The sequence below is a fragment of the Filicampus tigris genome, chromosome 22 (assembly GCF_054856515.1).
Source record: "Filicampus tigris isolate MCC_2025a chromosome 22, RoL_Ftig_1.0, whole genome shotgun sequence".
In the NCBI taxonomy this organism is placed as follows: domain Eukaryota; kingdom Metazoa; phylum Chordata; class Actinopteri; order Syngnathiformes; family Syngnathidae; genus Filicampus; species Filicampus tigris.
In genome coordinates, this window is record NC_141238.1 from 2,352,208 (window position 1) to 2,365,988 (window position 13,781).

General features: G+C 42.0%; 1 long non-coding RNA gene across 2 annotated transcripts in view; it reads right to left on the reverse strand.

The window, feature by feature from the left end:
• LOC147126448 (uncharacterized) overlaps window positions 1–13,781 on the reverse strand; it is a 41,021-nt gene that overhangs the window by 4,499 nt on the left and 22,741 nt on the right. Inside the window, exon 4 of one of the 2 annotated variants that reach the window (XR_015084793.1) lies at window positions 10,268–10,355. The exons of the other annotated variant lie outside the window; for it this stretch is intronic. This is a non-coding gene — a long non-coding RNA (uncharacterized LOC147126448). Of the gene's footprint in view, window positions 1–10,267; window positions 10,356–13,781 lie in introns of those variants that run through there. 2 annotated transcript variants of the gene reach the window in all.

Consider the following 13,781-nt stretch of genomic DNA (forward strand, 5'->3'; position numbering starts at 1 on the left):
TTCTCACAGCAGGCCGTTTGTCCATAATTGGGCCTTTTAGATCATTACGGAGTAAACAAACTACATCAGGAATAGCAGCCTCACTGAGAAGTCTGACAAAGAACTCATCCGACTAAACTTGGAAAACGCTCTCAGATTATATATTTTCCCTTTCTAATTCTATTCACAGGAGGCAAAGGGGAGTCCGTCTCAGAGAATGTAAATGGACAGTCCGAACAACAATCCATGTGGCTCACTATACAATTAGATTTGAACACGGCGCTTTCCAGCTCTGTCCCCGATAAACTGCGGCTATGTGGAGCTGCAAATGTCCATTTTATATGGTCTGCGAGACTAGTTTATGCAAATGCTATTCATGCTGCTTTACACACATTGACGTGTACTGTATTGCGAGCCTAAACAACCGGAGACAACCGGACTGTCATGCGAGTTTTCGAAAAGACTTGCAATACCAACTATGCCCTCTAAGGGCGGTAGTGGCCCACAATACAACACCATGCAGCCGTCTTCTCTATGTTGTACTGGCAGTTAATGTCAAAGTAACAAAAAGAAAAACCCTCATTGAACTGTGTAAATCTTCCTAATCCAGAAAGTGTCAGGTCATGATAAAGACATGAAGAGTATGATAGATAATGATGCTCTGACATGCAAACCTCTTTATGAATGAACGTCAGTTCAGCGGATGTGAGAAACTCATAATCCTTATGTATGAGATTCGTGTATCCGTTCACTTCCTACTTATGGCCATTTCCCTCGGACCGCCTGATTTTTTTTTCTTTTTTTTTACAATCCTCCTCAATCAGACTGACGACTGGACTGCGTAAATCCCAAACGGATGTGTTCACAGCCAGCAGGGGCGATGCCAGGGCTTCCTTCATGATGCCGTTTGGGAATTAAAGCCTGAGCTGCCACCTCACACTGACTGATTAGCACTATATAATTAATTAATTAATATATTAAAAAAAGACATATTTAACTAGGATATTAAGAGTGAAACAGTTTCGGCCACATGTTTTGCTTCAATTCAGTGGACGATATAATACAAGCGTAGGGATGTACCTGGAAATGGTCAGTAATAGTAATCGTTCCTTGCAGAGGATAAAGAATACATGCCTGCGAGTGTTGTTATTTTATCTATCTACTGTTTGTGTTCAAATATCTCAAGGCACTACTGTACGGCAGATATCAACCGCTGACGTATAATCTCTAAATTCAGTGATTACTATTAATAAATTAAGGAAAATACCCTGTTGAGGCAAAATACATTCCATCTATGTAACCCTGTGTGCATATCTAAATGAGTGCGTAATCTTTGCGTGCAGCCAGATGAGCAGTGATTAACACTCATCTCTACTTCCTGAAGGATTAATACGTCGACACTGCGCGTAGCGTGATGACAGCATCGAGAGGATGTGACCCACTGTGGGCAAAGTGACCGCATCCCCCATAACCCCCCCCCCCCGCCTCTCCATCCACTTTGTGCCCGACTGCCAGACTGAGACATTTCATCCAATAATCATCATGATGCTAAATAATCATGAGTCTGGCCAGCTTGGACGTTTTGGATTTGTGCTTGACACAGAGAGCGCATGCGACATGGGGAAAAAAAAAACAAAAAAAAACAACGGATGGGCTATTTGATCACGAAATCGCCTTTTTCCATTTCATTGGGAGCTCTGATTACAGCATGTATGTGTTATGGAATCATTTTGATAAGCCTATGAAGTGCAACAAAACCTACAGTACAGTGCAGTACATCATGGGGGAGATCACTGCCGAAAGTGTGGCACTTTTCAGATCAATTGACAGGCAGGCTTGCTTTTTTGCCCCCTTTCCTTTTTTTAGGAAACTATTTAAGGGATTAATCAGTTGACTTACTTACTTTCTTTGGAATAGTGTAAAACCAAGACTTCCCGTGACTCACAAGCAGATTGAAGGAAATTGCCTGACAGAGAAGTGCTTTTTGGAGAAAGCTGTTCAGTCCTAATCCATTGATCCATCTTTACATGCTCTCGCTTTCATGAAAGAAAAAAAAAAAAAAAAAGCTACTGTTGGTGTTTGCCACGAGTGCTCTTTGGCGGAGCAAAAGCCTGCGGGCGAGTGCGTGGCTTGCAAAATGGGCATGAAAGAAGCTTCTTTTTTTTTTTTTTTTTTTTTTTTTTTTGTCACTTGGATTATGTAACACGAATGCCAAATCAAATGCCAAACAAGCTCACTGGCCGGTCCCAAACTGGATTCAAATCAATCACAGATAAACTCCATTTTGGGGCATTCATTGCCCTGTTATGAGCCCAACAATTTTACTTTACTATTAGACAGCTCAAAAAGCTTGACTGTGTTTATTTTGCAGCTCAATTTGGATTGTAAATCTTGGGGATAGCATCCATTCATTCCTCTCCAGTGAAGCGTTCATTTGCTGGCAAGATGAACAGTTGACTCAGATAATAACAGCATTTATGGCAGCAACAGAGAACTCTTCACAAAATATCCAAACGTGTGACTGGTTCAGCACTGTACTTATTTACACAATCAATACTAGACATAAAAGCAATGGCGCTTTGCTCATGGCACTTAGTAAAAGGACAACATGATCCTCTGATATCATGCGATTTACAGCAATAGATAGGACCAAAGTGGGGCACAACATTCCAGCGTTATTTGTGAAGCTATCCGCGTTACCTGCAAAACGAGCCATCGGAATTGACGCACATGGTGCGTTCGCTTCAATTCCTTGAAACAGGCCTTGTTTCACCTCACGTATAGGAAAATCCCAATCCTTTTTTAGCTGCACAAGGAGAGTTGTCTTTGTTTTTTTTTTTTTTTTTTACACATGGGGGAAAAAAGAGACTTATTCAAAACGGGATTACATAAAATGCGACTGGAGGCTCCAAGTTATTTGACCAACAAAATTGCCTCTTTGACTCCCCAGACTGAGAACAACGACGCGTTTGGCGTCAACAAATGATCGTGAAATATATTTTGACAACAGACGAAAGTAGCATGGAACATTTCGAACTACTGACTAAATGGACAAACATGATTTGTGATGCATTATGTGCTGCGTGACATCACAATGCCAAAATGTTTTCATGCCGGGTTGGTGATTGATACAGTGCATTGCTCGGGGGATTTTTCGAATGAATTCTTCGTACTGTTTCTCAGGTTAACGATATGGCCACGAGCTCTGGAAGTACCTAATGTCATACCAATGAAGGGATGATAAATACTGCGTACAAATGATCAACAAAACATTTTGTCAGTAAACACGTGACAAAAGAGTTGCTATGTTATATTAAATCGTCGCTGTTCTGTGGAAAAACACCTGTGTCCATTTTATTTTCCTTATTTTTAACGTGAATGGAGTCATCAAGGGGAAATTTAAAAATATTTCCAAAATTAGACATATGCGATTTGTGATAATATGCTATATTTTGTACTCAGCGATTTATAATCAGAGGTGGGCATTTAAAAAAAAAATGTTGCTAGTCCGTCATTCGTCATCTGTCAGCGGCACGGGTACCCTAAAATATTGCACTTTAGGGTTGCACAGTGTACGAAATGATACTATACCATATTTAAGTCCTTAACTTTTATGCCTTGGTTAAGAAACTTCTTTTATGCTTTCTTTTTTTCCCCCTCCCATTTACAGGTAGCTTCGTTTTTCATTTTATAATAATGTGGTTGTTGCGGTTTGTGTTAGTACATGGAGTAGCTTTGCTGACCTGGCTGAACTTTTATTTTACTTGATGAAATCAAAATCCTCAAAACACAGGGTGACTCACAAGGAAAAAAAAAAAAAAAAAAAAAAAGGAATTTGATTGTTTTTATAGGATCACATTAAAACATTATACTCATTGGCCTTTTCTCCTTCACAACTCCATTTCAAATTTCCAAATCTTCTTTCGGGGCCCATTTTTTTGGGGTCACCCTGTAGTAGTGATACGTTTATTTATCTTTGTTTTGAGCCCTAAAACGATGGGCTTACAGGATAATCTTTTCTAAATCTTTTCGCGTCGTGTTGACTGGGCTCCCTGTGAAACACTTTGGACGTCTGGGAGGCGGAGGTTGGAGAGAGAAGAGGCGAGGCATGCGAAACTAGAGGAGGGGACGACAGCGGACGGGCAGAGCAAATGAGCGAGGCCGAGAGAGAGGAGCGTGCGAGAGACTTGTCAAAACCTGGCCCGTTTGCTGCCTCACCAACTTGCTGTCCGCATACCACTCGCAGCTGGAACGCTGCGTGTGCTTGCGTGCTCGCCATCCTCCAAACTAGCGTCAGTGCCGCGCTCTTACACGGAGGAAGTCCCCACTCCCGAGCGTACTGGCAGCTTTGATTGACACCCATTGATGTTGAGCATAGAATGCATGACAGCAAAATAATGTGCTGTGAAATGATTCAGAACATACAGTGGGTAGGTGCTCGTATTGAAATGAAATCCCTGAAGGCAATTGTATGTCGTAACTTTACTATTTGAAGACACAGTTCAAATGTTGTGGTCTGAACATAAAAAAAAAAAAAAAACAACACAGTCAAAACTGTAATTAAAGTGTAACTGTAAAATTAGTCACACATATACACAGACAAGCACCAAATCAAGTCTTCCAGCAGTTTCCAAGTGCTCCGCTGGGAGCCTTGAGAGTTCCCAGATGTCAGTTTGAAAATGATTACACAAAGTAATCGTTTTTTTTTTTTGTTGCACATAAATCACGACACAATCATTTTTTGTCTATTTATGGTACGGTATTCATTGCGGCCTTGAAAAGAAATCTATTTCTCGGTTTTGCGCAACACATAACCACATGCCTTGTCGCCGCAAATTGATTTAGCGCTGTGGGACGACGAGGACTTAAATTTAGGTGTTGACAACTTAAAATAATAGGAAGCAATAGAAAGACAAATAATGGAAATGAGGGCAAGCTGGGGAAGAGAGTGATAAAAGAAAACGTTCCTCATTCTACTCCTGGCGGTCCGTCCGGTCTGAGATGCTAATTTGGTAAATTGATCCTTCGAGGGTCGACTGCTCTTTGTGTGTGTGATTGTGTGCGCTCAAGAGAGTTTGTCTGGGGTCATGTCCCGCGTATTGAGTGTTCTTCAAAGTTGAATGTGAAGCTGTTCAGTGAAAAAATGTGTCACTTGTTAAGCGATGAAATGTGTAGCAGGTATGATGCGCTGCATGCAATGTAGCACATATTCTAAATTTACAGTGGGACCTCAATTTGAAGGGGAGGTCAACCCAAATGTTTTTCTTTACGATAATATGTTCTACGTGGCCCCACTAGTCTAAACACAGTACTTTCATTCACATTGCGTTTGTGGAATATGAATCAAGCAGTAAAAGCCACCCATTTTGGTCCATCTCGGAGGCGGCCATTTTGCCACTTGCTGTCAATTGAAAATGACATCACAGTTGCTCAGGTGTCAGGTAACAACCAATCACGGCTCAGCTTCGGAAAACAGGTGAGCCGTGATTGGTCCTTACCTGAGCCCTGAGCAACTGTGTTGTCATTTTCAGCCGACAGAAAGTGACAAAATGGCCACTGCTTGAGATGTCTAAAAATGGGCAGATTTTACTCATATTCCACGAATGCAATATTAATCAGAATGCAAAGTTGAGACTAGTGGAGGCACATGGAACATATCGTAAAGAACATTTTGGGGTTGACTTCCCCTTTGACGCAATCAACCGACTAGTCGATGTTATTTCGAGGTTGTGCCGCTGTACAGTGAGAAGACATGTCAACACGGTGGCCATGTTGGCAGGGGCGACAGTTCCATAATAATAGAAAGCATAGACATTAGCTTAGCATCGCTGTGGCGTGACGTAGCGACCTACTCATATCTACGGAGCAAGCTTTCGCCATGTAGTGCGTGTCTCTTTTTTTGGTACAGATCTTTTTTGCCCAAAATGAAATAACTAGACTGACTCTGGAAGGTGGATGTTTCCTACTTCAGTGTTCAAAATAAATGCTATACGAAAAAAAAAAAAAAGAAGTACAATTCATTTTACATTGACAACTGAACAACATATTTGGTGGTAAGAAGAAGTTCAGGGTCAGAAAAAAACTACAAAGCCGAAATGTGAGCCTGAGTTTTTGCGGTCCGGCTGGGTCAAAGGACAGTCTTGGGTCAGTTTGCTGGAGGCTTGCGGGGAAAGTTTAACACATGAACTCTCGGCGTCTTTTCAAGAAAATCTTCACTTCGAGTAATGATTCCCAGCTCTCGGCCCAGACTCAATTACAGTGATCATTCTACTTTGGCTACAGTGACCTCGCGGTACAGTGTCAGGTATTAAACATGTGCGAGTGTATTACTCATGAGTGTTTACGTTCAAGACAGTTGCTTGGGAAAAGCCTGACCTATTCCCATATGGAAAAAAAGGCGCATTGGGTCAGTGGTTAGGGTTAGTCGGAGAGTTACTGGGTGGTGGTCGTGTGTGTGTGTGTGTGTGACTGAGAAAATGAGGCGAAAGCAAGACAGAAATCTTAACCGACAGAAAAAAAAGCAATCGGCAAGGTCAAAGTTGAAAAGTATCACCAAGCTCTAGGTTCAAGCAACCGGCGCACACGCACACACACACGATAACCGATTGTTCCCGTTTGCATTCACAACTACATTTGGCATCTGTATCGTGAAAACAGGCCGTTTTGCTTTCTGCAACAAAATGTAACTGAAGTGGCAGCCAGTAGCACGCCTCAAGTTAAGCTAGGCAAAAGAGGATGCGTTTACGCGCAGCTGGCTTGAACATATAAGGTCATATGTTTATGTTGATTTGTTCAAGTTCAACAAACACACCATTCTACTTACTAACAGCTTAAAGGCAAAATGTCTCCGTCTAGAACAGCAGAGTATAAAATGTGTGATGTGAGTGCTTTAAAAAAAAAAAAATGGGCATGAAATATAGCATCATAAAATGTACACAGCTCATTCATTATTACTTGAAGCCAAATCATGTCCGAATATGTATGGGGGGAGAAAAGGGGAATTCCTTGACGAAAGAAAATAAATGCAGTCAAAGTGTTTTTAACAAGCACTAGAGCTCATCTTAAAGCAAACAGTGCACATGGCACAACTTGACAGTTGAGGAGCCGCAAAGAAAACATTGGCGCGCCGTAAAAGCGTGGAAAAACAAGGAGCTGTTATATTAGTCACCTGGTGGATTTTTTACTTTTTTAAAAATGTTTTTTTTTTTTTTTATCTTATTTTTTTTTGTGAAACTCATTCAATGCCAGCCAACAATCACGGCGGTGTGAGAGCAGATGCCAACTCGACCTACGAGCATCGGTGCCGGTACACCGTGTACTGTAATAATGTCACGAAAAGAACCTTTTAGAGAGATAATGGCGCAGCTGCTTTTATGATCCACTGCAGGTTCAGCTGTCGGATCCAAGAGAGCAGGATACACTCTGATACAAAGATGTCAATTATGTCTAATTTCAGTGCGCCGCCCCAACTTGCCCAACATGGAAGCACACATGCCATGCACGCTATCACTTCAGCAGTTTCCTTCTTCTGGATTGGAGGGAATGTGGGCAAATGTTTGATTTGTTAGCAGGGCAGACAGAACGTGAAATAGAGCGTTTCAGCAATGTAGCAACAACCCAATCTGGGTGTTGCCTTCGACCCTTGAAACCCTCCTCTGCTTTCGAGAAGACCCTCCAGCGGATGAAACCTTGACTGCACCGGCGAGAGAGAACAAGAGATGGAAAGTCGAGGAAACAATAAAAGCCGTCACATTCCTTTCACCGCCGGGTTGAACTTTCTCGTCTGGATCAGCTTACTGCAAACATGTAAATGTATCACCTGTCGACGTTAACGTTTTGCTCATGTTTATCCAACATGTGTCATGCTGGGGCGCCAATATAGACTTTACTTTTTTTTTTTTTTTTTTTTTTTAATTATTGCCTAATGTGATTAGATTAGATTCATATCTAGTGGCGGGAAGGAACAAAGTACAAATACTTCATTACTGTTCAGAAGTCGTCTTCTCATGTGAGCGGTAGGTAAGTTAATAAAAGAGGAAAAATGTGCAGATTTTTTTGTTTTTAATGGTGCAAAGTTATCAAATTGGATATTATGAGAACCACACTCCCAATGAAGTTTCGAAATTGTGTAAAATTAAATAAAAACTAAATGCAATGATTTGCAAATCCCTTTCAACCTTGTTCCTATTAAACAAGGTATTTATGTTCAAACTGATAAACGTGATCTTTTTTTTGCAAACATTGATTGATTGTGGATTTGATGCCTGCAACACATTCCCCAAAAGTTTTAACATCACCTTTCCTTTCAACGCCACTCAATAAGCATTTGGACAAAAACTGAAACGCGGACTCGTCAGACCACAGCACACTTCTCCACACTGCGCCCACTTTGAATGCAGGTTGAAAAGGATTTGCAAGTCATTGCATTGTGTTTTATTTTAGGTTTGACATCAAATCTATGTAATTGACAGTAAATGTTCATTTTTATATTATTTCAAAGTCTTTTTACTTTGACTTAATACGGAGTGATATTAAAGGCTTGTTGAACTGTTTGGCCTCATCATCGCTCTTTGTCTCCAAGCATCACTCCCTTCCTACCCACAATTCAAAATGGACTATTAATTGCCTGCGGTATTGTCACATCATCGTTGACGGTCAACACCCTTTTCCTCCCCTATTGTTGGTTTCTCCTGTTCTCAGCCTTATTAGCCTCTCACTGCTGAATTCGGAGCACGGGTGGTTGTTGCACGCTCATGACAATAAGCATTTGAGCAATGAGCGCCATTGTGGACCGGTAGTAGGACTCTGCTCAAATCGGATTACGTAACACGCTGGATCATCAGTCAATGAATCCGCGGAGGATGACATATCCAGATATAAACAAACTGTAATCATCTTCTCGGAGGCATGCGTTTTATAACCTCGCAAACCAATTCATAAAGCACCTTTAAACAATATTTCAGCTTTGTAGGTAAGGTAGCCACTGTGACAATATTACTCGCTTGCTTACTGCTCACTGTTGCCTCACCCTCCTTTACGTTTGCCTCTTCCTTTTTGTAGAAAGGCTTTTATTTATTAGGGCACTTACTCTTGTGTTACATTCCTTCTACAATCCAAGAGCTGTGCATGGACTTATCTGACCGCGCAATCTAACCCAGAAACTTTCCTCCACACACACACACACACACACACCTTCTCTCTCTCGCTCTCTCTCTCTCTCTCTCAGACAAACACAGAGAACAAAAAAAATCTCTTCTCTTCTATTTGGCAGTAAGGTTGCCACGACAAGTAAACCGAACAAGTGACCTTGAGTTAACCTTCCTTTTCTGTCCTCTTCCTTCTATGCCATCCGCTGATTATCTCCCTCCTCCTTCTTGCAATGAGGTTGGTGGTCATGGAGTCTTTTTTTTTTTTTTTTTTTTTTTTTTTTTTTTTTAAATGGTCTGCTCGCGTGTGGCTCTCAGACTTGTTTCTGTTTGAGAAATTGAATTTGTGCGGGATGGTTTTACGTTTCAATGGCGAGCGATGAGCCATGAAAATGGGAATTTGACCCAGACACCAGTAAAAGCTGTCCTCCTTGTTCTGTTCTCTATCCCCCCCCCCCCCACCAAACTAATTCCGAGCTCCTCTCTTTTCGACTGCATCTAGTCCCGCTCTTTCTATTCTCTCGTGCATACCTTTCCCTTACCTACTTCCCTGTCCCCATTTGGCTCCAGGCAAAGGATGGCTGTCATCTCATTTAACAAACACACTGTGGATTTCTACCCTCAGCACCACTGACAAGCCTGAAAAAAAGTCAACTTTTTTTGTGCTTAAATAGCACAATGAAAGGGTGTCTCATGTCCTTATTGGCTCATGCGCTTAAATGGAGTACTAACATTTCAAATGCGTGCCCAATATCGATGCGAGTGTAAGCCAGAATGTGTACACAAAATGGCAGAAAGACAGTGATGTAGCACCAAGTGTGAATTACGGAAGCAGGGCATACAAGGGTGAACTCTGCTCTAACCACAGTAAACATTTTCCAGACTCAAACAGGAAGTCGTCTCATTAGAAAGACAGCTCCTAGGCAGGCTTATGACAGCATCGCTCAAATGCTGTAGTGTAAATTTACTGCATGTACTGGTTGTCTACTACTTGTAGCTACTTGTCGCTAACCACCGAGCGGTAGTCCGACAAACCGAACAGAGGTGGAGTACTGGGAAAGCCCTTTTTCCATTTCTCTTCAACACAGTCCAACCCTTCTTTTTCGTTTGTTTTGGGGGCGGGGTACTTCCTTCCGTCTCCTCTTTAACAGATAAAATGCATTCTCTACAGGGTTTGAGTCTCATAAAACAGTCGATTGTGATCCTCAATCGGAGCCTTCTTTACTTTCCCTGCTGGAAATCAGAAAGTGGGTCAAAGGCAAGGAAATACCTTTGCAAAGATAATTGTTTTAAAATTGCACAACCATGTATTTTTCATGCGGAAAGAAGCGACTTAATTGTACCCAAATAATTCATGTGAAATATGCATAATGCATGTCGTGTGTACACACTGTCGGACGTATCATCCAAACAGAGAGGGTGCCGAGGGAGGAAACGACGCTCCAGTTTTTCCAGGTGACATCCCGCTTTTCATCTGAAGCCAATTTTATTTGCTCAGGGTAGGTTTTCCGAGCAGCGCTGGTCAAAAACCAACGCCCTGTTTTGCACTCGCACAAACGAGCATGACGTGGTGGAAGCTGCGTAAAGGTTATTGCTGCATGGTGACATCACCGAGGGACGTTGAGTCATGAAGAAAAGTAACAAGCTTAGTCAAACGCACTGTTTAAAAAAAAAAAAAAAAAAAAATTGGGTGAACTCCAAATTTCAAGGCAACAAACTGAGCAAATTTGAAGTTGGGCAGTTCAACAAACATCACTGCCATAAATGTCAATCATATTATATTTATTATATTTACATATATATATATATATTATTTTTTTTTTACAGTGCAGAGCCTAATGTTATTCTAATCGTACAATAAAAAGAATCATGAAAATGTTTTTTGTGACCTCAATGCATCCCACAAAAGACATCATTTTGCAATCTATGTGGACACACCCTGCGGAGCAAAATCACACCCCAAAAATGAGGCTTGGATTTTTCCACGCAGTCAAAGCACTTTACTGCGACTTGAAAAATTCAAAAGGCTTCATTAACCTTGACTAATTCATAACGCATCGGAGCACTTTTGCTCACAGGCGGCGCAGGCAGCAGGCAGCAGGCAGCATTCAGTTGGCGCTTGAAAGTTCATAAAAATTGATGCGTCAGCATAGGGATTACTTGCGTCTATAAAAATGAATGTGTGAATGCCGAGTGATGAGCATGCACAAAAGAAATGTATGTCACGCATTGCCTTCACCGTCATATTCATTTTTTCGCAAGATTGCTGTGATCTTCTTTATGAGTTAGTCAACTTTGGAGAGTTTTTTTTTATGTTCGGTAATTTGGAACTAAACAGAGTTGCGTCATGTACCAACAGACCGTTCATCACTGTCTTGTCATCACCGCATTCCTTCTTTCTGATGTTTATGCCTTACTCACGTCAGCTGTTAGCATGATAAACACCGGGACAGGTCAGACATGCCGACGTTAAATGCACATTTGGATTGGCTTCAAGCTGGCCTGGGAGGAAATGGAGCGGGTTCGCTAGGGGAGAAGTCAACCCAAACATTTTCTTACCATTAAGTACCATTAAGGTGTATGCATTTTTAAGGCTACATTAAGGTACATTAATTCCAGAATAGTTACATTTAATCACTTTCTATTCAAATTGAGATTAAAAAGGTGTCCAGGAAACCTGCCAATCAACACCAGCAATAACCACACCCGACCGGCTACCATACGACAGCCCTTGCGTACATGACTTGCTCACCCCCCCCCCCCATGCCCCCCCCCTCCTTCTCTCCATCCACAATTCCTTCCTCACGCTTCCGTCTCCCAGATAGAGCGTGGGATGAATAATGCAGTGTTCTGCTCTGATAATCATCAACGCTTTTCCTCTGAAAAATGGAGCCAAGAACACCCCCGTCACCCCCCCCCAACCAAACAAGTTCCCCTTGAATTTGTGTTTGCCTTTGTCGTCCTATTCTGCGGTGCGGCTACGTGTGTTGTCCATGTGGCCGTTTAATTCATCCGAGGCATGTTACACAGAATGTGGTCAATTTAATTTGCCGTGACAAATTCAATTTATGTCACCGCAAATTAAATGAGTGCGGTTTACAGCTTCAATAACAAGTGTGTTTGCTGTTCGGAGCTGACAATTGTTTTCGACGCAAACCCCCCCCCCCCCCTCCAACAGCGCAAACAAAAGATGCGCGCATTTTAATCTCACGTACGAGACGAGGAATTCTCTGCGCAAACAATTTTAACCCGGTTTGCGTAAATGTGGTTTTTGGCCGTGCTCTCGTCAGGTTTTATTTCGTCTGCCAGGAACACCCTGCTCTCCGATTTAAAGTTCTCGGAGGTATCCATGTGAAAGAAATTGAATGCTAAAGTCCAGTGGTTTTTCATATAGTGTATAACAGAGCAAAACGTCAACCACTACACATTCCTTCAAGAGAGACAGCCTACAGTTGGGATACTTGGCTATCCTTGTCAGACGGACTCTTCTATGACAAGTTTTATTGTCGGATTGGAGTTTATGCTCCCGGGAATAAAGACGGAGTGGGCCCTGAAACGGGGAATTTGACTCAATATTTACGATCTGAAGTCCCTTAACGAGTGCGTACACTTGCGATTTGCATGCATCAGGTTTACTTTGCTTTTGGCAAAGGCCGCATAGTCAGTCAGCAACAGTTAAAAAATCGACAGATATTAGTCGGACCGATTCATTGGAACATTTGAGTTTCAAAGGGATGTGGTAAACGACAACTCCCATGGACTGCTTTCCCCAAAGTCCAATTTGAAAGAAATGCATGGTTATAGTGGACCACGTTGTATTCAACAGACCAAATAAAGACAAAAGACAATTTTCCGAATTTGCATACTCTTTGAACGCTACCCCACTCTTCATCGTTTCTGAGTCATAGGTGCTTCTGTCAGCTGACTTGTCTTTTCTTGTCCTCTACCACTTCATCCACGTAAACTGCGCCCGCCCCCCCCCCCTCCCCTCCTTGCTGCTTGCATATTTGATGATTTCACTTTGGTCCAGGAAAATAATTACTCAGCCCGGCGTCATGTGGGACGCACGAGGGGCCGCGTGAAGAAAAGCATTGCCATTGTGGACATTAAAATTGCAACGCACGCTACAGTGATGACGCGGTAAAAAGAGACACAAACAGGAAGCCCTTGTAATATATGATGAATGCTTTCTCATGGAGGGAACAGAACAACATTGAGTATTGTCCTGCTTCGAGGTGCCACATGACAGATTCTTCTTGACCTACACAAAGTTACACCAACACAAATAAACAAATTCAACGATTACGGAAACAAATGGGCTTCCAACCGTGATTGGTACGACAATTTTTACGACAAGTTTTCTGTCTATCGCCTACAAAATGGGCGTCTGTCGGACCGGCGGACGGGTCCGTCACATAGGCGGAATCCCCAACTCTGGTGAGATGCATTTGGAATTATTTGCATTTTGTGTTTTTTTTTTTTGCCTGTCCGTCAAATTGATGATACGTAAAACCGGCCCGTGGCACTGAAAAAAATGTCAGCGACATCCATTAATCGACTTTGATTGCGTAATAGTTACGTTTTCAATTCTTCAACCCGTAGTGTATATCGTCGTTGTCTTGTGAAAAACACTTCTTTTTTCAATTTTCTCATGTT